The 27,103-nt window shown below is 40.4% G+C and overlaps 1 protein-coding gene across 1 annotated transcript in view; it reads right to left on the bottom strand.

The window, feature by feature from the left end:
• The window catches only part of STPG1 (sperm tail PG-rich repeat containing 1), a 651,489-nt gene that overhangs the window by 375,031 nt on the left and 249,355 nt on the right, over nucleotides 1-27,103 (bottom strand). The window lies entirely within an intron of this gene.

The raw sequence follows: 27,103 nt of genomic DNA on the forward strand, positions 1-27,103 counted from the left end.
TGTTTCCTAATGAGTGTGTTCCTACAGCCTCAAATCAATCTCCCAACAGACTTCAAACATTTATATGACATATAGACACTAAAATGAAAGCTCTTCTATTGGAGAATCCAGTAAATTTCAGTCAAGTCAGTCAGTCATGGCCCCTTTATCTTGATGGGTCCAGATGGAGATGTTGGACAGGTCAAGCCTTGGACTCGAGTATCAATAATTCATGGCCAAGTATTTCCAGAAACCTCATGTGGCCACTCAAATGAAGCTGGGCAGTATTTATACCCTGGAATGTACCCTCATATTGTTATATGTAGTCTGTATCTCAATACTATGATCTTGTATTTTGTAACACACTGTGTGTCCCTAAGTAATCAAATGTTTGTTAACTTGTATGTCTCTTGAGCTTTTCTCCCCAGGCCTTCAGTGACAAAGGATATGTGTCTAGTCAGACTTTCCCGGTTATCAAATGTAAAAAAAGTAAAATAAAATAAATAATAAAATACATTTTCTACCAAACAAGAGGAAAAGTACCGACTCCAGCTATCTCTAATCAAGGGTAAACTATGCCCCTGCAAAGATGGGGAGGCCATTTTAGAGACTGACTCTAAAAGTGCTTGATTGAGGCCTACACTCCATATCCTGGTCTGTCTAGTGCTGCAGAAACCTGGGACTGCTCATGGAACCATATCTATTAACTGTCCAGATCTGTACATAAAGTATATTTGTGTAGGTTGCACTTTGCCCGTGACAGTAGATCTTCAAATTTCCCACTGGTGCGGTAGCCTATGGGTTGCATCCTACCAAAGATACAGCAACCAGCCTGTTTCCCAAAGATCTAATCCCCTCCCACATGATCACTGTGGTTACCTATAGGATAAGTCATTTTGAAAAGACATATATAGGTTCATAGGTAAGTACTAGGCTGGCCGCCCTTGTGGACTATTTTAAGACTAGCCAATTTCACTTTTTGTGCTTGAAATAACCTATCCCATTTGGTCATAGATTGACCTTATCCATCCCATATATAAGTAGCCAGAGTGACTAAAATCTTCAGGTCTTTCTTCCCCAAAGTGAAGAGAGGAACTTCACCTTCAAATAAGAACCACATAACAATAAAATAAAAAGGTAACCACCTGTAAACTATATAAAGCCAGGGGGTGGTGGGTGGGCACTGCTAGTGGTGCAGTAAGGAATTCAAACTTCTGCTATTATGGGTAAGTGCAACTTACACAACTGTATTATGTTCATCATTCCCACTTCTGCAGTAGCCTGGGGAAGGATATGGACCCATCAGCCCCTGAAAAGTGGTCCTAGCCAAACCTGTGCTGGATTTGAACAAAATAATCCAGTGTGTTATTTCTTGTATAGAATATACAGAGGGCCATATGTCTGTCTTGAAAAATCTTCAAAAAACCATTGTCCAGTATGCCATCAAAGAAAACAATGCTTTATATAGCCAGGCGTGATGTGTCGTGGTGGGTATAGCTAAAAGTAGTAGCTCAGGACAACTAAATGGGAATTGTCAGTTTGATATTATTGTCCTTTAAAACTTTTCTAAAGGACTTGTGTTTATTCAAGATAGTACCTGATCTGCTAATGCATCTCTAGGGTATTAGTAATTTCTTTTCCCCATGGTTCTGAGGCTTAAGATAGAACTTTGGGTGACTGATGACTTGAATCAAGCTCTGAAAATGTAGGGCCAGAGTTACACATTAAATCTTAATAGATACAGTATCCGAAACACAGACCAAAATAGTTTACCCACCAAGACAGGTTACAACTCAGGTTCTAATCTTGCAAAAAGTTAGAGCAAATAGAAGTAATGAAAAGTTTTCCATGCAAAGAACTTAAAATATGCCAGCAGTGCCAGTACAAATGGAAATGTGGTCAACTTTTCCAGCAAAAAGTTTAGATCCCAGGAAGGAGAGACCTATTTGCAAGGTAAACCCAGGTGAAAAGTCCTATCAGAAAAATGTTTTTTCTATGAAAACATTAAGAAAAGGAAGGGTCTATGGGCAGGCAAAGTGACGTGACCTCAAGATGTACCTCAAGAAAGGAATATAAAGGTCAGAGGCCAGCAACTCATACCAGTATTTAAACACTAGTGGTGAAGTCTCAGATAGGGCCTTGATTACTTGGTAGGTGCCAACTACAGAAATCTTGCAAGCATTAATAAAATATTTCCTAGCAGCAGGACTTACTGCTCTCTTTACTACTTTTTGCATGTTCAGAAAAAATAAGGGCCTAAAAGTTATAATAATCCAGGCAGAAAATGGAAGAATCATAGATCGTGGTGTGCCAACTTCCCATCTTGTGATAGTAGATCCAGACAGTGGAGGCATATGTTATAATTGCCCTTGGTCAATTCCTTAAAAAGGAGAACCAAAACTGCCAAGACCAAAAGGGGTTCAGCACAAATATTTTCTCTCAAGTTCTTCTCAACATTCAGAATTACCCTGAGTATCAGTGGAAAGGGTAGACTGCGTAAGATACAATTTCCTAAAAGTGAATGGAAAATGTATTGTCTGTTGTAAAAAGGAGGCTAACAGATCTGATTAAGGAGTTCCCCAGAAATGGAAAAATATCTGGAACCCCTTCATTTGAATTGTGTAGGTGAGGGCCTGTCCTTGTTCAGTTTGCTTCTGTCACTATGTTTTTATGTGATGGAATGTAATGTGCTTGAATAACTAAGGAAAGGTGAAAAGATAACTGCCAAGCAATCATATACAGCCTAAATTGGGGGGAAGACATGGGAGTCCCCTAGTTTGTTGAGGGACCACAACTCTGTGGCCTTATATAACTATTAGAAATGTGCTTGATGTGGTTAGTTTGAAAAAATCATAGGACTTGAACCTTTACCCTCAAGGGGACTGTTTTCCCAGGAAACTCTGATGTGCCATTAGATACAGATTGATTTGGGGGCAGAGAAACATAAGGAGAGATTTGAAACTGTTTTTATTAGTCTACACTACAGCAGTTCCATTAAGCAAGGGTTCCAACAGAAGCAAAAGTAACAGCTCTAAACACAGACAGTTCAGTTAAATTGGTCTCTAAACCTTCCTGGGAATAACCAAAGATATGTCTGGGAAGAACAGCAGTGTGATACGTATCCTTTTACTGGAACTGTATATGGTCAATCCGTGTTAATACAGACATAATCATATATGTCCTCAAAAGCTAGCACCTATTCAGCCTGGACAAAACTAGAGACAACTATTGTTCTCAGCATGAGAGAAGTGGGGTCACAGATTTGTAGGATACAAAGCCCTTTCTCTGACTAAGTCAAATATATACGATCAGTCTTTCTCAAGAAATTAGATAGACCTGCCTATCAGAATTGATTGTCTGTAACCACTACTCAGTTAAGGAAAGAAAATCTTTTCTTACAGATACCATATCTTCAAGTAAAAAGTTAAACTTCTTTAATGGACTAGAAGGGGAATCTGAGTCCCTGTCTAAAGGTTCTTCCCTCATATATGTTCATAGGTTCATAGGTTCATAGGTTCATACTAGGCTATCTGCCCGAGGGCATTTATAAGCCTAGCCCATAGTTTTGTGGCTTAAGCCACCCCTTTTGTATGGGGAACTATACCCATTATTTTGCTGTGCCTCTGTCTAGCAGTGACACTGAGGTAATCCCTGGAGTATATCTGCGATCTCCCATCCATTGGTCAAGATTTCTCTTGAACAAGGCCAGCGAGGTGCTCTGCCTCACATATACCGGGATTTTGTTCCACAGCATAGGGAGTATTTGGGTGATGAATCTATCCCTCCAGCACGTCCTATTAATAGCCATGTCGAGGTTTAAGTCTCCTGCCCTTGTGGCTCTGACGGATCTAGATTTTTTGAGGTGAAGCATATTCATCAACTCTGGGTTTGACATGGCCTTGTATGTCAGGCAAAGGTCACCTCTGAGCAAGCGGTAAGCGACTGAATAGAGCTGGAGTTCTTTCAGTCGGGCAGCATAGGACAGATTTTTGAGACCCTTTATCCTTTTGGTGAGGAACTTTTGTGGCCTCTCTAGCTGCTGCAAGTGTCGGGTCAGATACATTCCGAATGGGGCATTGTACTCAATCATTGGTCTGATGAGTGATGAGTATAGGGAGACTATGACCTCCCTTGATCTAGATGTGAATCCCTTCATGATGAGGTGGGCAATGTAGAAGGTCTTCCTAACTACTTTAGCTACATGGGTGTCGAATGACAGGCTACTGTCAACCTGGGTCCCCAGGTCCCTGATAACTTCTTCTGTGTTCAGGGGATTGCCACCTATATGGTAGCTAGGGGTAACCTTGTTTTTCCCGAAGGGTATGACTATGCATTTTTTGGCATTTAACTTTAGGCCATGGCTCTGGCACCAGTCATCCGTTTCTGTGAGACCCTTCTGAAGGATATCTGTGTCAGATGTGTTTTCGACTACGGCGCCCAGTTTGCAGTCATTTGCAAACTTTGTCAGCCATAACCCTCCTGTGTTTGCTTGTACTTCGGAAAAGTAGATGCCAAACAAGAGTGGGCCCAGGACTGAGCCCTGTGGGACACCACATGTGACAGGCTTTGAGTCTGACATGGCGCCAGCAACTCTGACCCTGTGGGTTCTGTCACTCAGCCAGTTTGCAACCCATCTTGTGATGTATGGGTTAACATTTAAGCTGATGAGTTTTTCAATGATACCCAAGTGGGGTATTGTATCGAAGGCCTTCGCCAGATTGAGGTAGGCTGTATGGACTGCCTTTCCCTCATCAATGGCTTTGGTGACTGTTTCAAAAAAGTCAACCAAGTTTAAAAGGCATGATCTACCTTTGACAAAGCCAAACTGGGTTGGATCCAAAGTCTGCAAATTCCCTATGTCTTTATTTATGAGGTCCATTATGATCCTCTCCATAGCTTTGCAGATAAGGCTTGTCAAGCTAATGGGCCGGTAATTTCCAGGGTCTGTGGAGGCACCGCCTTTGTGAAGTGGGACCACAGTCGCAGTGCGCCACTCCTGGGTATGTATCCAGAGGTGAGACTATGATTAAACAGCTGTCCTAGCTGTGGGTTTAATTCCTCGTTGAGTTCGTGGAGCACACAGCCTGGGACACCGTCAGGTCCCATGGATGCTGTGTTTTTTGCTTTGGAGAGAGCAGTTCTCACTTGGGCGTTTGAGATGTTTGGGGGGCTGCAACCATTTGGTATAGATATCTCTCCTTTTGGGGGGGGGAGAAGTTTGCAATGAACCTGTCAGCCAGTATGTTGGCAATGTCTGTAGGATCAGTAATCTTCACATCATTTTGAACTAGTTCTGAGCATATCTGGGAGTTTCCTCCCAGGTTTCTAACATAGCTAAAGAAGGCCTTATGATTGTCCTTTGAGTCTTTAGCTATTTTTCTCTCAAAATTTGCTTTGGATGATTTTATGAGAGCTCTTAGTTTTTTACTTATAGTGATCAAGGGTGTCTTACCTTTTAAGGATTTTGCTCTATCTTGTAGTAGCTTCCTCCTTTTGTTGTAGAGTTTGTTTATGGCTGGGGTCCACCAGACTGGACGCTTGCCCTTGGTATGTCTACTGACATCCTCTAGAAAAAACTCCATGTCCTAGAAGGATGATTTTCTAATGCCTGGACCTGGACATCGGAAACAGAGGGAAAGTATGTGACTGACTGCCTGTTCATAGTGGCCATTAGGCCTGCACCAGAGAAAACCAGAAAGGTAAGTGATTGATCTAAGGAACAACAAATAGAGGTTCTTTCTAGGAACTATAGAAGTCAGAGCAGCAGAAGCAGAGAAAACATCCTACTGCAACCAAGGAGGATACGTTGAATGTGGTTAGGGACTCGTATGAGTTAGTCTTAAGGTAAGGTGTCCAATGTTTACACAAACAGCACACCAACCCTTACCCCTATAGACAAAGCCCTTCATAATGTAATGCACAAATAACACACTGAAATCCTGTCAGAACCTGTTTAAAGTGACAGGGGTCTTCCCTGAAATGAGGCTACTAGCCTAGTAGAATAAATAAAAATAAACAGTACTTACGTATTATCGCAACCAGATTTTCGCGATAATACTGTTTGCTTCCAGATGTGTACATTTTACCAATACTGACTTGAAAATGTCACATTAACTGTTTTCTTTCGCACTGATTTTTTTTTTTTTTGAGGCAGGATTATCGATTAAACATGGAAAAAGTAATATTTAACTGCATGCTGGCCCAAAAATGAGTGTGGGAATTAGCGTAAATTGTTACTTTACGTCTTTACTTACAACAAATAAGTTTGGCTTACATTCAGGAAGATGTGACTACAATTGCTGACAGCTTTCTCTCCACACACAGAAACAGTACAACAGTGAATGAGAAATCCACATCTTTTTTAGCCATAATCATTGAAACACAATCTCCATTTGTCCAAGGATAGCACTATCACAATACAAGTAACCAAAGCACCACTGTCAACTTCTCACATACCAAACTACCCTACATGTCAGCATAATGCAATATCATCAGTTTGGCAAACCTTTTATTGTTATTGCAAGCTTCTATTCTTAAAAAAAGAAAAGTTTTCCTCCTTTCAAGTCTGCTTGTAAATTTTGATAAATAGTCTACCAAAAAGCATTTCTACAGGTCTCCCCATGTTTTTCTTTTCAGCATTTCATCTTGATAGAGAAAAGCACTCCTTTCGACAGTAACATACACAGCAGCCCAGGCAATTAAACTGTGCGTGTGTAAAGCACGCAAAACAGGAAGAAGACTTTCACAGTTGTTTTATCTTCCTGAATGTAAGCTAAACCTATTTGTTGTAAGTAAAGACGTAAAATAACAAGTGGCACTAATTACCACATTCGTTTTCATGCCAGCATTCATATTAACGCAACCGCGAAAATCTGGTTGCGTTAATACGTAAGTACCAAATAAACATAATTGCCTGACAAAGATACATGGAAAGTAAGTTATTCCTACCAGAACAGTAGTGACATCTGCCCTGAAAATGCATAAGCACTCCCCTCAACATCTATCAGAGCTCAGAGCCAGGGACAAATTACTTGTCATTTTGTTGCGTCAGATTAATTTTACTCACTAGTGGCTCTGAGCTCTGATAGATGTTGAGGGGAGTGCTTATGCATTTTCAGGGCAGATGTCACTACTGTTTTGGTAGGAACAACTTACTTTCCATGTATCTTTGTCAGGCAATTATTTTTATTTTTATTTATTCTACTAGGCTAGTAGTTTCATTTCAGGGGAGACCCCTGTCACTTTAAACAGTTTCTGACAGGATTTTAGTGTGTTATTTGTACATTACATTATGAAGGGCTTTGTCTACAGAGGTAAGGGTTGGTGTGCTGTTTGTGTAAACATTGGACACCTTACCTTAAGACTAACTCATACGAGTCCCTAACCACATTCTACGTATCCTCCTTGGTTGCAGTAGGATGTTTTCTCTGCTTCTGCTGTGCATAAACACTATACAAACATCCCGTCAAAAACCCTGGATAAATAAAATTAGTCTCACAGAAAGAATGGCGGTTAAGTCATCACCATGTAAACTACACATGCGCAGTAAATGCAGAGGGGCTGCAGTAAAATATTTCCATAGTCCCATTTAAGTTAAAATGTCTGACATAAAAAAAAATGGTATGTAAGATGTCCTGAATACACGCAAGGAGTGCGTGCACCATAATACACAATCACTACATTAAAATCCTGTTATAATCCCATGTAAAAAATTAGGTCTGACTTCAAAAATTGCAAATAAGTTATCCTTGCATACACGCAAGCAGAATGTGCCCTGTATTAACATGATCACTATACTACAATCCTATCCAAAAGCATTATTAACGAAATGAATTAGTCTGGCAGAATAAACTGCAGAAAAGTTGTCACTGTGTGGATACACATCATACATGCTCCATAAATGCACAAGCAACGCACTATAATCCTGTCAGAATCCCCACATATAATATTAGTCTGAAATCAAAACTGGCAGGTAAGTTGTCGCTGTGTAAACTCAGTTTACATTTCTCATAATGCACACACATCACACTAACACTGTGTCAGAAACCCTATGTTAATCTAAAAAAGAAAATAGCAGGTAAATTGTCATATGATGTACATATGTAGTACATTCAACATAATGTCCAAACTGTACACTAACATCCTGTCAGATCCAAAATAACACAAAAGAAGTTATGCACTCACCATAACATTCCATCTGTGTTGTCCATTTTCATTCTTCCTCAACTATTGGGTTTGGATCCAATCTACGGATCTGACTCGACTGTAACTATAGCTCATGGCAACCAAAAAACTCTTGCGCTTCTCCCTTACCCAATGCACCAAACTCTAACATATCTCAGATCATGTCTGCTTTTTTGATATAAAGTAGGAAACACTACAATTCAATTCTTAACATAAGAAGCCATATCTGGAGCTCAAGGTGAAGGACAGTGGAGTTCTTATAAACTCTAGTTCTTCCAGAAATCAGTTGTGAAAAAGGTTAGGGATTGGTTGGTGGGAAGTTGAGGAAGAATGAAAATGGACAACACAGATGGAACGTTATGGCGAGTACATAACTTCTTTATCTGATTTTGTCAATTTTCATTCTATCTTGAACTGTCGGGACAGAGTCCCCAGCTACCTAAATTCCCAGGTGGACTCTAAAGAAGGATACTCTTGAGCATATTTGAGCCAAAGACTGCTCTTCCCCTCAAGACCAGAATCTAGTTTGCACTAAGTAATAAAGGTAAAGCAACTGATTTGCCCAATTTAGAATCTGCAAAGGAAAGAAATAACTGATCTGGCTTCCTAATTTTTTTATTCTGTATACGTTAAAACATAATTGTCTCTGGACATCCAATAAATGCAACATATATTCACCTTTAATCGTAAATATTGGGAAGATGATTGGCAGGTTAATGGATTGATTAATATTGGGTTCTGACACCACCTTAGGAAGGAAAGAAGGATTGGAATATAATCATACTCTATCATTATGAAAAATCAAGTAGGGAGGTTTAGAGGACAATGCCTGAAGTTCTGAAATTATTCTAGTGGAAGTAATAGCCACTAGAAAAATAGGTTTCCAGGTCAGAAATTTTAGATCACATTTTGCTGCTGGCTCAAAAGGGAAATTAATTAAGGCCTGCAGTACTAGATTTAAATCCCATGGTGGAGCAGGGTCTTTATACAGAAGCCTCAGCAGGAGGATATCTCTCAAAAAAGTCTTACAAAGTTTAGATGAAGCCAAGGAAGAATTTTCAAAGCCAATATGAAAGTTGGAAATTGCTGCTAATTGAACTCTAATTATTGATGAGTTAACTCCCTCATTAAAAATCTTAGCCAAAAACTCGTGAACACTTCATACAGGAGTTGAGAAGGGGTCAGTGTGTTTCTAATGTGCACACAAACACAAATGTTTTCCATTTACACCTGTAAAGCTTCCTTGTAGGAGCCTTATGGGAAGAAAAAAAGTATATGATTTACAAGGGAAGAGAGCACCGGTTGTCTGGCTATTAATGGAATTGCAGAAACCACACTATTAGCTTGAGGTTTAAGATATCTGGATGAATCATGCCTGTTGGGTGAGACAGGAGGCCTGGAATCGGATACAGAATCCAAGGAGGGGAAAAAAGATGAGGCCAAACGAAGGGGAACCAAATCTTTCAAGACTGTGCTCTTCAACTGGGCAGCTTTCTGCAGAAATATTGCAATTAGGGGAGTTGGTGGGTAAGCATAAAGGAGACCAGGGAGCTAATTGTGTAAGATAGCAACATAACCTATAAATACATCCATAACAAGAAAAAAATTCTTCCCTTCACTATTCAATCACCTGCTGCAACTTTGTGACTGTGCTCCACTTAAAAACCTCCAACCAGATATGGTAGTACAATATTTCAACAAAATCTTCCTTGATATACTTAATAATCTTGCTCCAACTAGGAAGGTTAGATCAAAATCCAAACCGCTGCCCTGGCTAACCACACATACCAAGCTATTAATAAAACACAGGGACAAAGTATAGGCCGCCTGCCACTCTACCAGAGATAAATATGCTCTCACTAACTATCAGCAGCTTAGAAATCTAACAAAAAACACATCAGGGAAGAGAAACAAGACTACTTCCTGTCCTGTCAACAGTATCACCAATCCAACCACCAAAAATTCTGGCAAACCATCAACAGTCTCCTCAATCCTGGCCACTCCTCAACACCTGCCCCTACCTCCTCAGACAACTCTGAGCCAATTTCTACACAATTCAACTCTCATTTTATTAATACTATTACCTCTCTGCTAGGCAACCATCCCAACAAACCTCCTACTCTCCCCTCTACAACTAGTAATCACCCCACCTCCCTCATTTTCCCCCCATCCAAACTAACTACATTAAAGCTCTCCTAACCAAGTTAAAACCCTGCTGTGTCACTGCTGACCTACTTCTAAATGAATTCCTAAAAATTACTGCTCCATCTATAGCCTACCCCATATCAATCCTGATCAGCCGATCCATTTCTGAACAATACGTCCCAACTCTTTGGAAACTATCCCGTATAATTCCCCTCCATAAGGGTGGGACATCCAAGGAGCTTAGAAACTATCGCCCCATGGCCATTCTGTCACCCCTTGTAAAAATACTAGAAAAATGTATCCACAATCAACTCCACCACCACCTCCTGACCCACAACCTATTAACCAGCTCCCAGCACAGCTCCAGACCCAAACATAGTACCAGCACTGCCCTTTTATCATTCACCAACTCCATACATCAACTACTAAATGAAAGACAACTTGTCTCCTCTATCTTCTTCGATATGTCCAAAGCTTTTGACACCGTCTCCCATCAGCTACTACCAAACAAGCTTTCTTCCCTTGGTCTTTAGCCAACCTCCCTAAACTGGTTCCATAGCTATCTCATTAATCGTCAGCAAGCTACCAAATGGGAAAACAGTCTTTCCACACTTCTACCGATCTCGGTTGGTGTACCCCAAGGCTCCATTCTGGGCCCACTCCTCTTTAGTATATTTATAAATGACCTTGATTCGACTACTAATCATGCCTCTATTGTACAATATGCTGATGATTCCACCCTTATCTGTTCAGCCTCAACTCCTCAAGAACTTCAGGCAAAAATGCAGTCTTCCTTTCAAGATATAAAAAAAATCGAGCCAGCCATCAACTTATTCTAAACCAAAATAAAACTAAGATAATAGTCTTCACAAATAAGAAATCAACACATTGCCAACCCCCACTCTCCATCCTCTCCTCCAGTGGAACCAACTTACTTCCAACTGACCAAACTAAACTTCTAGGCACAACAATTGACTCTCATCTAAAATTTGATAAACCAGCCTCAGTAAGAAGCTGAGATCCCTCATAAAATCCTCCAAAGCTAGTTACGAAAATAAAATTGCCAAAGATTCCAAAGACAACCACAAGGCATTCTATAGTTATGTCAAGAATCTAAATGGAAATGCTCAGATCTGCTCTGAGCTACAACAGAATGGCATTAAATATACTGACACCAAGGATATTGCCAATATCCTGGCAGATCGATTTAGTGCCAACTTCACCCCCCTCTCACCCCCTAAAGGGCCCATCTCAATACCAAAAGATTGCCAAATTCCAGTAATCATAGCCACTACACTCTCCAAAGCTAAGACTACAGCATCCATGGGACCAGATGACATCCCGGGCTGTGTACTACATGAACTACAAAATGAACTGGCACCTCACCTAAGTGTCATGTTTAATCATAGCCTCACCTCAGCCTTCATGTCCACTGAGTGGCGCACAGCTACAGTTATCCCACTCCACAATGGGGGATCCACCTTGAATCCTGGGAACTACCGTCCCATCAGTCTGACGAGCCTGATTTGCAAGGGCATGGAACGCATTATCATGGAACTTATAAACAAAGACATTTGCAACCTTCAAATTCTGGACCCCACCCAATTTGGCTTCTTGAAGGGCCGATATTGTCTCCTGAACCTGATTGAGTTCTTCTAATCAGTCTCCAGAGCTGTGGACAAGGGTAAGGCAGTCCACACAGCCTATCTGGACCTCACCAAGGCCTTCGACACCATCCCCCCTCTGCCATCATAGATAAACGTACTAAGTTGGACATAAATCCTTACGTTACTCGATGCATTGCCAACTGGCTTACTGACAGAATCCAGACTCTAAAAGTAGCCAACTCCAAATCCAGCTCCAGACAAGTGACAAGTGGAGTACCTCAGGGTTCACTCCTGAGACTGCTCTTGTTTGGCATCTACTTCTCTGAAGTACAGGCCAACACTAAGGGACTCTGGATAACAACGTTCGCAGATGACTGCAAACTGGGAGCCATTATTGAATCCCCAAATGATGTGGATATTCTACAAAAGGGTCTTACAGAAACAGATGCTTGATGCCAGAGCCATGGGCTCAAGCTTAATGCCAAGAAATGTACAGTTATCCCCTTTGGGATAAAACATGTACCCATGAATTACCACACAGGTGGCAGTACACTAAATACCAAAATTGTGATGAGAGACTTAGGGACACAGGTGGACAGTGGTCTCAACTTCAATAACCACATTGCTACAACAGTCAGCAAATTCTTCTATGTGGCACACCTCATCACTAAGGGTTTTTCATCCAGAAAAAAGGAGGTCATTGTCTAACTGTACTCAACCCTCATTATACCCATTATAGAATACAGCAGCCAGTTTGGTATGCACCTCACAAGACATCTGTAACAGCTGGAAAGGCCGCAGAAATACCTCACTAAAAGAATCACAGGCCTAAAGCAGATGCCCTATGCTGACCGTCTAAAAAAACTCCAACTATACTTTGTGGCATTTCATCTACTCAGAGGCAATCTCTGCATAACATACAAGGCCATGCCAAACCCTGAGCTGTTGGATATGCTCCACATAAAGAGATCCCAATCCCTCAGAGTCACACGCTCCAGGGATCTAAACCTTGTCATCACAATGAACAAAACATGCTGGAGGGATAGGTTCCTGACCCAGAGACTCCCCATACTCTGGAATAGACTGTCCATACATGTCAAGCAGAGCACCTCCTTGGCCCTCTTCAAAAGGAACCTTGACGATTGGATGGAAGATAGGAAATTCACCCTGGGGATCACCAAACAGGGGTTCAGGGAAGTAAATATTGTGGGAAGAAATATCCAGGGAATTGTTATGGCTAGGCTTGTATAGGCCCTAGGGCTGATAGCCTAGTACCAGCCTATGACGCTATATTTCACTGTCTATCAAAAAAGTGCATACCAAACTAGGAGCACTCTATACAGCAAAATGTCAGACTGGCCACTGCCTAGTCTCACCTGCTCTCAACTCTCCTCTATGGCTCTCACATTTTCACCAATCTGCATAAGAAGGACCTCAATAATCTTGAAGCCTGTTACAACAGAATTGCAAAATTTGCAACCAGTCATCCTCATACAACCCACCACTGCACAGCCCTCTCTCAACTAAACTGGCTTGAACTCCCTAACCTTTTATCCCTCAACCAGCTTACCACAGTCCACAAAATCATCCACCATCCCAAAGACCTGCCTGCACTGGCTAACCTAGTTCAACCTAACTGTAATCCCAGACCCTCAGATTATCAGAAAAAACTAATGCTAAATGTCACCTGCTCCCACAACCTTCACGGGGACTCCCTCTACTCTTACAAAATTACAAAGCTAAGGAACACACTTCCTCACACTTCCTCAGTCAATCACAAAAAAACAAAAAAACAAGAGTTCAAAAAACTCTTAAAACAGCACCTAGCAAATCACTGGCTTTGCACCTGCCATAATCCAGGTTAATATTATCCAAAAAATCCCTCAACTGCCCCCTCCCCTATTCCTACCTCTTATATCGGTCATCACACCTATTAAGACAAAACCCTACAGCTTGGAAGGGAGCAGTCCGCTCACAAAACTTTGCTTACAACTGTATGCTCTCCCGCATACTGGTAACCACATGTAATCTCTGTATCTTCTCAGAAACTGTTTTGTCCAGTCCTTACATAGTCTAGCTACAGCTTATCATCTATAAGTGTATCATCTATAATTTGTATGCTGTACCATGCTTGTACGATTTGAATGATTAGTTACTATGTTACCATGCTTGTACGATTTGAATGATTAGTTACTATGTTACCATGCTTGTAAGATTTGAATGATTAGTTACTATGTTACCATGCTTGTACGATTTGAATGATTAGTTACTATGTTACCATGCTTGTACGATTTGAATGATTAGTTACTATGTAATTATGAACCTGTTGCATTTGAATCTATGATATTGCTCTAACTCTGGGGCCCTAAAGATAGTACCATATCATCTATAATACATTTTCTCTATCATGCTGTATTCAGCTACTTGCTAGCTCTATTTTTCAGCTGTTTTATGTCTACTCTTAGTATGTTTGCATTTTATTTTTTATATCCGGAGCTTTTCTCCCCAGGTCTCTGCTAAAAACGGGCTTTTAACCCAGTCGGACACTACCCGGTTGACAAATGTAATAAATAAAATAAATAAATAAAGTAGAGCATCCCTTGGTGACTCCCCCAGTTGGGGTATTAAGGCAAAGAAGCTGCTGCATTTGTTGTTTAGGGGAGAAGCAAAAAGATCGCAGAAAGGCAGGTCCCATTGACAGAAAATCATTTCTGTCACTTTCTTACTGAAATACCACTCATAAGGCAGCAGAATGGACGTGGTTAATTTGTCTGCTATCACATTGGACTTCCCTGGAATGTGCATTGCTATCAGAAAGAAGTTGTATAAGATCTCCCACTGCCACAATCTGAGTGCTTCTTGACACAAGGGTTAAGACCTGGTTCCTCCTTGTTTGTTGATGCACCAAACTACTGACATATTGTTTGTCTGAATCACAATTGTCCCAAAAGGGGAAAAAGTCTTGGAATGCCTGTAATGCTAACAGCACTGCTCTCATTTCCAGGACATTGATATGTGCATTGGCATATTTGGGGAACCAAGCTCGTTGGACTATTTTTCCCAGGAAGTGCCTCACCTCAACCAATCTGGGATGCATCTCTGGTCATTATAGCCTTGGGCTGAGGAAGAATGAAAGGACAGCCTTGGAGAACCTAATCTGATTGAATCCACCACCAAAGGTTTTACTTGCATGCCCGAGTAATTCTTATTTGGGCTAATATGCATTCATAAAGAATTGACCATTGTGTTGCTAACATCCATTGAAGAATTCTCATATGAAATCTTGCCAGAGAAGCTAAAATTATTGCAACTGACATTGACCCCAAAGCTTGAAGAATCAAGTGGGCAGAGCAGAAATTTTGGTATTATAATCTATTTTCCTGACCTGGAATCTGATAATTTGCACTCTTGAAAGAAGAAGGGAAGCTGTCACTGATACTGTGTCGAAAAGCGCTCTTATGAATTCCAAAGTTTGAGATGGTTGTGACACTTGTTGTAGTTTATGGTTATCCCCAGAAGGGAGCAAGTCTGGAGTACCTGATGTCTTACTCTTATTAGTAGATGCCTTATCAGGGCCATAATGAGCCAGTCATCTAAGAATGGAAACACTCAGAATCCCTGCATTCTCAAGTGAGTTGATATAACTGCCACACATTTGGTGAACACTCTAGGGGACTGTGGTGAGGCCAAAGGGCAGTGCTCTGAACTGGTAGTGACTGGCTACCTTGTAGATTTTCTGTTCATTTTTATGTGGTAGTACATATCCTGAAAGTCTATCCAGCATATCCAGCCATCCGTCCGTGTCTAGAAAGAGCAGAAATGAATGAACCATGACCATCTGAAACTTTGTGTGTCAGACTGCTTTTTCAATTCATTGAGATCCAGAATTGATTTCCATTCACCTGTTTTCTTTGGCACTAAAAAGAATCTTGAGTAAGTTCTGGATTCTATCTGGTCTGGTGTGACCTCTTGGATAACTTTTTTTTCAAGCAGCTTTTGTATTTCTAGTGATGCTGCTTTCCTCTGACTGGGTGAAACATCAGGAATTTTGCGTATAGTTGGAGGAGGTAGAGTAAAAAGGAATTATATAACCTCTGGAAATAATCCTCTGCACACATGTATTTTTTTGTTATGTCTAGACAGGCTATCTGGTTCAGGGATAAATGACCCCCAACTACTTCCAGAGGTGGACAATTTAGCTTCCTTTCAGGAAAGCTGGTAGGGTCTATCAGAGAAGGAATCTCTGAACCATTGGTTCTCCAGGCCACCTCTGCTGTATGGGTGTCATTATCCATTTCAGTTCCCCCCTCTGCCCATGGGGGAGCTATTTCCACATGGATCTTGGAAAGGACCCTGAGATTTCTTAAACCACATTTTCTGACTTCCTCACTGATTTCTAGAGAAGGATTTTTCAGGAGTCGAAAAATGTACACCTACTGCAGAGAAGGTCTTTCCCTCCTTTTCACACTTTGAATGCATGTCTTTAACTTTAGGGCCAAACAACCCACTGCCGGCAAAGGGTGCATTGATGAACAAGGACTTTAAGGGCTCTGCAAAAATCATACAATTGCATCCAGGCATGCCTCCTGATGGAAATGCCTGAACCCATTGGCCTTCAGGCACTATCAGCTGCATGCGAGATAAGTCTCATGGGCCAATAAGAAATAGCCTGTAGGGTAGCCATCTGTAAAGCCACAGAAGTCTGTGCCTTGGCAGTATCAGTCCCTGAAAGGGATTTTGACAGTTCCTTTATCATATCCCTTTATAGTCTCATAAAATGTGCCAGATAGTTCAGTGACCTAAGGGCAAAAGTTGCTAAAGCATAAACATGCTTCCCAAATCTGTCCAGCTCCTTAGACTCCCTGTTAAGAGGATGGACAAAGGAACTTTGCTCACTAAGTTCCTTCTTAGTGGCCATCACCATAACCATACCCATCTATGGGCACTCCCTTACTCCAGTATTCCCTACCTACAGCTGGAGCCAGAATCCAATCTGGTCTTTTGGGGATTGGCTCAACTGAGTCAGGCTCCTTCAAGTCAATGAGCTCACTGGCAGATGGAGTAACCCAGGAGGAAGATGGGTTAGCTCCAAAGGCTTCCAGGAATACCGATTCCTCTGGAGAAGGGTTATCAGAGGACCCCCCCCCCCCCGCTTAAGGATCTCAAGAATGTCTCCAAAGGAGATATCATCAGGGGCTGATCTTGTGGATCCTTCTCCTTCAAAGAAATAAGTATCTTCAGTGACTGACTCCTGAGTGGAGTCTAAGTGCCTCCTCTTGCACTTCCTCTTCCTAGGGATCTCCTCATTGGGATACTCCAGAAGAGATTGCAAAGCCCTGCTGGGCAGTATACAGGCTTTCGAGCTGGCTGTTCCTGTGGTGTAGAATAATGTGGCTCAAGGCACAGAGACATCTAGGATCCAGTGGGAAGATCCAAGAGGGAAGGATTCATCCATCCTGCCAGAGCAGAGAACACTCTCTTCACCAACTCAAAGGCAGATTGCTCTGGAAAGAAGAAAGACAATGGAGCAAAGAAGCCAGGCTTCTGGTCCATCAGTTCTCTTTGCCCTGAAGGCAACCTACACCAGGTGGAAGTCAAAGCCAAGTTGTCAAATGCCAAGGCTCCGAGGGGCAGAGACAGCTCCCAAATCTTTGGAGTCAACTCTAACACCTTGGATCTGACAGGTTGCTTCAGCTCTGAGAGTCATCCAGATCCAAGGACACAGGACATGGTGCACTCAGAGATAGCTTTGGATCCAAAGATAAGGATATTTTTAGATCCAAACCAGAAGGACATGGAAGGCTCAGATCCAGGGGCTCCAAAATGATCAGCTCTCTGAATCAGAGAAGGAAATGAAATTAGTGGAGTGGTAGAAGGATGGTCTTCCTGACCTAAAGGGGTAGGAGCTAGGATAACTCCCATGTTTATTTGGACTGATACAAGCCTCCACATCATTCTGTCCACATCAGATCCAGTTAAACACTTGGAAGAATGAGAGAAAGCTAGGAAAGGAGCCTTAGACTGCCTCTGTTCTAAAAAGGGGGAATGTACTCTCGAAGAAACCAGATCCAGACGAGATGAATATCTTGTCCTGGGTAATAATCTCAGATCTGGAGTGCTTGGATCTAAGGAAGGTTATGTTGGATCCGACGATGGTCAGATTGCAGCAGCCTTTAGCTCTAGCTTGTGTCACTTTTTAGGTGGCTCCAAAGAAGATGGAGTAGAGGATCCAGAGGGCTTTGGAAACTTAGTAGAAGGCTCCTTCATTTTTGGTTTGAGAGACTGAGCCCCAGCAATAGCTTCTGAGAAGAAAGTTGGAAGTAAACCTTTCAAAATCAGTTTATTTTTTTCTGTGTGCTATAACACGTGGATTAAAATTTGACAAATAGTACAGTCAACCTGGCGTTGCACAACAAGGAAAATCACAGGAAAATGTGGCAACTCTGACACAGTCTATATTGTGTAGTGATAGGCTAGTGATTTCCCATATGAAAGAGCAACAGATGACAGAGGTTGAAATTCAAGAGAAGGTGCCACAGGAAGATGCTCTGGAGCTTTCTGTAGAATGCCCACAGGAAATGGAGAATAAAGATTATGCCCTCAGTTTAAAACAAAATAATCTAAGGGAAGAGCTGCTTGATTTAATAGAGATGGATAGACATATTGAGATCAGTGAAATAAATAGACTACAGAAAGTCAGTAAGACACAAAATGTTGAGTTAAAATAAATGAACACAATAATCTGGACTGTTCATAGAATTTCATGCAATATAAGATAAGTAAATAAAGATATATTACTGTGCAGCTAGGGTAATAACAGATAACGTTTTAGCAGAAAAACACAGAGTATTAAGGGAAAGTTAGGGCAGAAATCAAATGCCATCATGGAAGTATCGAATAGAGAAAACTCAAAAGCAATTAAGACAAGAAGTGTCACTGTTAGAAAAGTACAAAGATGGAACAGATCAACAAAAATACTCAGAACGATAGACATGATAAAAGCAATGCACAGTATCAGATCAGGATATATCACACTATTGCAACTAATAATACTCAGAAAGATAGACATGATAAAAGCAATGCACAGTATCAGATCAGGATATATCACACTATTGCAACTAATAAACTAAAGATATCAGCACAGACAGAAAAAAAAATAGAAGATATGCTAATAAATAAAAAGGGAAAGTACAAAATAATCAATTTATTGATGACTGAAAATGGATTTATTGAGAATTGGGGAAACAAGGCAAAAGGAGTTGAAACACCACCAAAAAAAGAAGAAATAGATACATTTTGGAAAAATATCTATGAAGACCCTATGGAACATAACAAGATGTTGTATTTTTATTTATTTTAACATTTTTTAACCAGGAAAATCCCACTAGGACAGAGCCTATTTTCAGCGGAGGCCCGGGGAGAAACACTCCAGTGTATGTCTTTGAATGTGAGAGGAAACTGGAGTACCAGGAGGAAACCCACGTGAACACAGGGGGGACGTGCAGACTCCACACAGAAGGCACCCCAGCAAAGTATCGAACTGGAGAACCTCTTGCTGTGAGGTGATGCCGTTAACCGCTGCACCACTGTGCTACTTGAATGGATAGAAGTAAAAGAAAGAATAAGAAGTTTAAATATACAGGATATGAAATGGGACATAGTAATGGCCAGAGAAATTGAAACAACATTAAGAAAAGCTCCTAATCAGAAAACCATCTGGCTAAAAGTGTTAATATCTCTACAAGAAGATTTAGCCATGAGTAACAACTATTATATGCACATCCTGAACAAATGCCAGCCTGGTTAACAAGAGGAAAAACTATTTTCCTCCTCAAGAGTGAACCTGTACACTATCCTAAAAACTACAGACCAATAACTTGTCTTCCCACAAGGTACAAACTGTAGACTGGAATTGACAGCGACTGAGTTTATAATCATTTACAAGAAAACTCATTCATGGCAACAGAACAAAAGGGTAACAAAAGAAAGTCATATGGAACAAAGGATCATTTGTTTTTAAGTAACGTCATAATGAAGAATCTAGGTATGGCATGGGTAGACTACAAAAAAGCATTTGACAGTATCCCACATTCATGGATAAAAGAGTGCTTAAAAATGTATAAGAAAGATCCTGTACTGATCAATTACATTAGCGCAACTTTGATAGAGTGGCAAACCGCTTTGCAGATAAGCCATGATAAAGGACAAATTGTTATTGTAGGGATACAAGTTCAAAGGGAGATAGTCCAGGGTGGCTGTTTATCACCGCTGCTCTTTTATCTCGCTCTAAATCCATTAACTGTCTACTTAACAGATTATGTCATGGCTACAGTTTGCCTCCCAGAAAACATAAAGTGAAAGACTCATTATTTTCTTTTTGTGGAACACTTAAACCTGTATACTTCATCAGATAAGGAACTGAAGGTTCAACTTCAAGTGGTAAAAACTCATACAAGAATGTCATTTGGTCTACTATTGTCTGATCTGATTAATATACAGTGATTAACTAGAGATTTATGGACTGAAAATCTTGCACACAGAGAAATTTCTTACACTGATTTGTTTTTGGACCCACTATACTTGTTTAGTGGGTTGTTTTGAGAGTTCGGGGATACCACGAAGACTACTTGTTTTTTTTTTTGTTGATAAAAAATAATTTACAATCCTACTTAGATATGTTACTGATACTTCTAACTCTGTATGAATTGCAGAAGGCATCAATTCTGGGCATATTGCTTGTGCTGTAAAGAGCACTTCTGGCTAACATCAAAGATTAAAACAATACTAATTTCAAGAACTTTAATCATACTATGACTTAGGAATGGGGTCTATTGCAGCTGTGGTATTAGAAAACTAAAAGACTTGGAGAAATTAAACCAACAGTGAAACAGTGGTAATAAGTTGTCATATGGTGTACATAAGCAGTACATCCTCCATAACGCCCAGGCTATATACTAATGTCCCATCAGATCTAATATAAGTAAATAATAATACGTGAAAAAAATGGCAGATAAGTTTGTACAAGCAGCACATAGTAAGTAAATGCAGCAATGGTACACCAATATCCTGCTAGAGCACTTCTTGGACATAAAACTGTTGTAGTAGAAACAAATAGCAGGTAGGTTAGCACAGTGTGGACACAAACATACCACACACACACTGAAGTTATACCTGCCCAAACAAAATGCTGCCCTACATATAAACTGAAAGGCAAAACAATGCTGGCAATATAAATAGAACAAAATCTGTCACCTAAGCTCCCAACATAAATAGAGGCTAAAAATAGCGGCCGTACACATGAAACACAACTGAAATAAGAAATATCAAATTTCTTAAAAGGCAAGAACCACAGAAGTTAGAGCAACCAAAAACAATTTTTACTCAAATTTATATATACTTTTTTCTGTAGAAGAATACCCTAAAGGGGATTTACCTATAAGAAAAAGAGCTAGATAGATGGTTGCTGTTTGTGCAGACCCTCTGAGATGTTTCTTCACAGAGGTAGCAAGAACGTACAAAAGAGTTTAGTCACTCCGGCTGCTTATATACGTCTCTACAAAAGGCATTAGCCTATAGGCAGCCAGAGAGACTGTGGGAGGAAATTAGAGTTTTGGGAAACTGGCCTCTATTTTCACCAACCTACTGTCCACTCTTACAAATAAACTAGAGCAATGTTATAATAAAATAGCCAAATTTGCTTCCAACAAGCCATACTCCACACATAACTGTTTTGTCAAACTATCTCACCTACACTCTTTCTCCCAACTTCATTTTTCACACAGCTTAGTCTTTCACCCTGAAAAATGCTTCCCTGAGAAGTGTACGGCAACTCCACTCCACCAACAGAGCTCTCTGTTCTACTGTCAAACATCTCCTTTCAAATCACAAAGCTCACAACAAAGCAGGCAATGCTCTTTATTCCAGTATTATCACAGAATCCTACACAAAACACTGATCACTAAGTTAGAACAGCTAGGTATTGATGTACTCTTGATAAGATGGCTAGCTGCATGGCTTACAAATAAGACATGGCAAGTATCATACAACAATTAGACAGGTGAAATTCGAGGTTACAGTCAGGGTGTCCCACAGGGCTCTGGCCTAGGCCCAAACGTGCATCTTTCAGCTCTATCTTTTTTTATCTGAGGTGTTCTACGGTCTACACGCAAATTACCTGAAATTGGGTAAACTGATTACATATCTTATAGACAGGGCATGTCTGCAAAAGAACTTGACTAATTTGACCATTTAGGCACAAGAGAATAATATGCTGATAAATACTGCAAAACTTAGCTTATGAGATTTAGGAGACATAAACTGAAAGGTGAATATTTAATATAGGATCATAGGGGGTTACTAGGCTATCGACCTGAAGGTCATTTCAAGCCTAGCCGTTTCATTCCAATGCAGTACCATACATACTCTAGTCAATATCCAGGAATGTATTTAGTAATAAATGCCCATGTCCAGGACGGTTGTGGGCGCTATCCCTAGTAAAAATCGACACTGCCCCATCCATTCATCCAGGCTCCTTTTGAACAGTGTCATAGAGGTGCTCTACTTTATATGAATTGGCAGCCTATTGCAAAGAGGCAGCAGTCACTGGGAGACAATTCTGTACCTCAACCACATATTATTCCAGTCTCAGGCTATATTTAGGTCCTTAGAATGGGTAGCTCTAGTCCTGTTTGATTTACATATACGCAGCAAATTCATTAGGTTTGGGTCAGAGATTGCACTGTAAATCAGGCATAAGTCTCCGATAAGACATCTATACGATACAGAGTATAAGTAACAGGGACTTTAGTCAGTCTGTGTAAGGCATGTGCTGTAGTCCTTTGATCTTCTTAGTTAGAAACCTATGAGGTCTCTCCAATTGCTGCAGGTGCTTTGTATGGTACATGCTGATTCTAAATTATGGGCCTGATTAGTGACAAGTATATAGGGGTTACAACCTCCTTTGCTCTAGGGGCAATGCCTTTGTTAATCAAGTGTGCTATGTAGAAAGCGTTCCTTACTACAGTGGACACATAGTGGTCAAAGTTAAGGTTGCAGTCTACTTGTGATCCTAGATCTCTTACCTCTTTGTTCATAGGGTATTGTTCTTAATTTGATAGTGTGAAGGGACATTGTTTTTACTGAAGGGAATGATGATGCATTTCTTTGCATTCAGTTTGAGACAGTGACTAAGACACCAGTTGTTGGTCTGTGTAAGATTCTGGAGTATACTGACAACATTTGGGTATTCAATAATTGCACCCAGTTTGCAGTCGTCCACAAACTTGGTCGGCCACGGCCCCTTAGTTTTGGCCTGAACTTCCGAGAAGTATATACCAAACAGTAGGGGGCTCATCACTGACCCTTGTGGCACCCCACTGGTGACAGGTCTGATGGTTGATGTGGAGTCACCCACTTTGATAGTGTTGTGTCTGGTTTGTGATCCAGTTGGTAACCCATCTTACAATGAAGGGGTTTACATTAGTTTACTAAGTTTATCGGTAATGCCTGAGTGTTGGATTGTGTCAAAGGCCTTTGCCAAGTTGAGGTATGCTGTGTGCACAGATTTGCCCTCGCGAATGGCCCTGGTTACATTTTTGAAAAAATCCATCAGGTTTAACAGGCAGGATCTGCACTTGATGAAGCCAAATTGGGTCAGAGCTAGGGTTTGGAGGTCACCTATGTCTTTATTTATGAGGTCCAGGATGATACTTTCCATGGCTTTACAGATGAGGCTTCTCATTCTTATGGGTCTGTTGCTAAACCACCTTTGTGGAGGGGAATAACTGTTGCTGTTATCCATTCTGCAGGAACAAAGCAAGTGGTTAGGCTGTGACTGAACAGGGTACTTAATGGTGATGCTAGTTCATGTTTTAGTTTGTTTAGAAGACAGCGTGGAATGCCGTCTGGTCCCATAGAGGCTGTGTGTTTTTCCCTTAGATAAGGCTTTAATGACCTGATCTTTGGATATGTAGGGTGGGGGGGAGGGAGATGGGGCAAGGTTTGTGGTAAGTTTGGAGGGGATAAGGGAGTGAAATTTCACCAAATCAGTGCACCAGCAAGTTTGCTGTCTCTGTGGGATCAGTGTATGTGATACCATTAGTCACTAGTTCATCACATGCTGCAGTCCTATGTAGCTGTAAAACGCCTTATGATTACCCCTGGTTGTGATTGCTAAATATTTCTCAAAGTTACCCTTATAAGATTTTACATGTTGTCTTAGTTAACTGTTGAGGCTGAGGAGAGTGCTTTTCCATTGTTGGGGTTTCACTTTATTTTTCTTAGCAACTTTTTGTGTTTGTTGTAAAGTTTATTGAGTCTGGATGTCCACCATGGTGGCTTTTTTTTTACTTGGGGCTCTGGCTTTGATTCTCTCTGGAACAACCAAGTCTATACACTTATGCAAGTGATTGTACAGGGCTTTAGTGTAAGCTTTGGTGTAGTTACCACTTCCAGATGGGGATGGGGCTTGGAATGCATTTATATAGACTCATAGACTCACAGATTGTTACTAGGCTAATGACCCCAGGGTGGGGGAGGTCTTTTTAAGCCTAGCCAAGTTTTCCCGAAAGAATAATGATGTCCTGTATCTGAATAGGACATGAGAGCCAGGCATTTATAAGCTACCTCCGTCAATACTTCCAAAGTAGTCTAGAAACTGTTAGGTGAAAGTGTCCAGAAAACTGCTCCAAACACTATAACATCAGGTGCACAACTCCATTTGTAAAACTGCTCCTGTAAAATTTTTTTTTTGTTTGCCCCCCCAAACGCATTTAGAAACAGATCCAGAAAAAAAACTTTCATTAACAGTTCATGGATTTTATGTAGCAGTTGCAGAAAATGTAAAATATTAAACATTAAAGACTTTAAAGTGTACAGAGATATAAAGGGCAAACAATTATAAATAATATAATAAATAATTTGCAAATTCAGAGCCATGTAAGTTCAGCCAGATGCAACTGTGCACCACAGAAAAATATACGTTTTCTTGTTACTTGTATGACTCCACTATGATTAATAATAGTTGTGTTGTGATTTAAGTTATAATCGCATAATGGACAACCAATAATTCAATCCCAAAATACATCTAACCCTGGGAGGTTGACACGCATGCTTCCAACATCTGAAAACACAATGCACCACCAACAATTGATATTGAGAAAAGTGTATCACCAGAAACCACCTACTCCAAGATCGCACAAACTCAGAGAAGAGGGAGAAAGTGAGGAAAAATGCAAAACTCGCCTTCTCTCTATTCTCCAACGTGACAAGATACCAGCAACTTTCCAACCAACAAGTGACAAACAGTAAACAAAACTTTCCCTCAGTCAGTCAGTTTTACATAACCGACTCTCCGCACCCTAGGAGGGTATTGCTTGCGTTGATGAAGTTTTTTAGTCTGACTTCGCCTTTTGTGAGTTCTGGTGTTAGCACCAGTTCAAAGGCGACTGATTTGTGGTCAGATTTAACTAATGAAGGTCCGACAGTTGCAATGGTGCATCTATTTGTCATGTTAGTGAGGACCAGATGTAGCATGTTTGTTCTTCTTGTTGGGATTTGAACAATTTGTTCCAGGGCATTTGAGTTAACAAAGTCAAGGAACGTTTGCACTAGTGAGTTAGGGCTAGAGTAGGTTTCCCAGTTGATGGTTGGATAATTGAAATCCTCAATGACCAGAGTGTTTGCCAATACTTGGATTGACTTCAGTTTGGTCAAGTAGGCCTTGTGCACATCATGATTCATGGAGGGGGATCTATAACTAGCTATGACAGCACACAGTGATTGAATCTACACAGCACACAGTGATTGAAACTGTAGATTCATTTAAGCACCTGGGTATATGGGTAGATTCAGCTTTGAGTTTTTCTAATCATAGTAACCAAATGGTAAATAATAGTTATAGAGCTAAGGGTTGTATAAAAAGATCTATAAAGTCTAGGAAATCAGAAATGATGATGTCATTATTAGTTACATCAGACCTAAACTTGAGTATGGAATAACAATACAGAAACCGTGTAAGAAAACAAACAAGAGTAAACTGGAAAGAGTACAGTGAAAACATACCAAGGGTATCCATGTAGGAAAATTTATGTTATTATGAAAGACGAAAATATCTGAACTTGTACAGTGTCTCATGTAGGTATTTAAGAGGAGATTTTATTCAGGTATATAGGGCATTTAGAGACAACTACCTCTGAGAATGTGTGGGGTGATCAAAAAGTAATAGAGAATCATCAGACAACCTATGTAGAAGACTCTATAGGAATGAGAAGTGTACTAATTGGTTGTCTGAGAGACCAGTTGCTGCATGAAATAGACTTACAAGTTACATTAAGGCAAGTACTAGTTTAGACATTTTAAGAGCAACCTGAAGACTTATGAGAACAACTCTTTTGGTAAATTGGCCAGCTAGAAAAACATTAATGCCTGTGCTTGAAATATTTGTATATATGTATTTATGAATGTAAATCCTGGTACTTAGTTTTATATATGTATTTATGTATGTACATCATGATACTTAGTTGTATATCTGTGTTTAGGTATGTACATCCTGGTATTTAGTTGTATATCTGTACTTATGTATGTACATCCTGGTACTTAGTTGTATACCTGTGTTTAGGCATGTACATCCTTGTACTTAGTTGTATACCTGTGTTTAGGTGCGTACATCCTGGTACTTAGTTGCATATTTGTGTTTAGACGTGTACATCCTGGTACTTAGTTTTATATCTGTATTTAGGTATGTAAATCTTGGTACTTTGTACTACCTCCAGTCAGATTCCTCAACAACACACACATACCTTCAATGATAAATTAAAACTGTTCCTGCTGGACTCACGGCTATGGCCCTGTTATTACCCAGACTAAATTATTCCCAAACTACCTCTCCTATCTTTGCATACAAGTCAGTGAGAGCAGAAAAAGTCTGCTCTCTTATATTTCTGTCTTTAATCTTTTTATGACAAAAGCCATATAATTATACCTGACCTAATGTACTATTTCTTAACTGCATCCAATGCTGATTAGCTTTCTGCTTGTTTATTTCATAATTATCTGCTTTATTCATTCTTACTTTGTACTTGATACTGCTAAATGTTATCAGAGTAATGCTGTATGTTGTACGTTTTATGTGTACTACTGTTACAATTTACTGTGGAGCTTTTCTCCCCAAGCCTCTTCTGAAAAGGGGC

The sequence above is a fragment of the Protopterus annectens genome, chromosome 1.part1, assembly GCF_019279795.1.
Source record: "Protopterus annectens isolate FY-2018-M chromosome 1.part1, PAN1.0, whole genome shotgun sequence".
Classification (NCBI taxonomy): Eukaryota; Metazoa; Chordata; order Ceratodontiformes; family Protopteridae; genus Protopterus; species Protopterus annectens.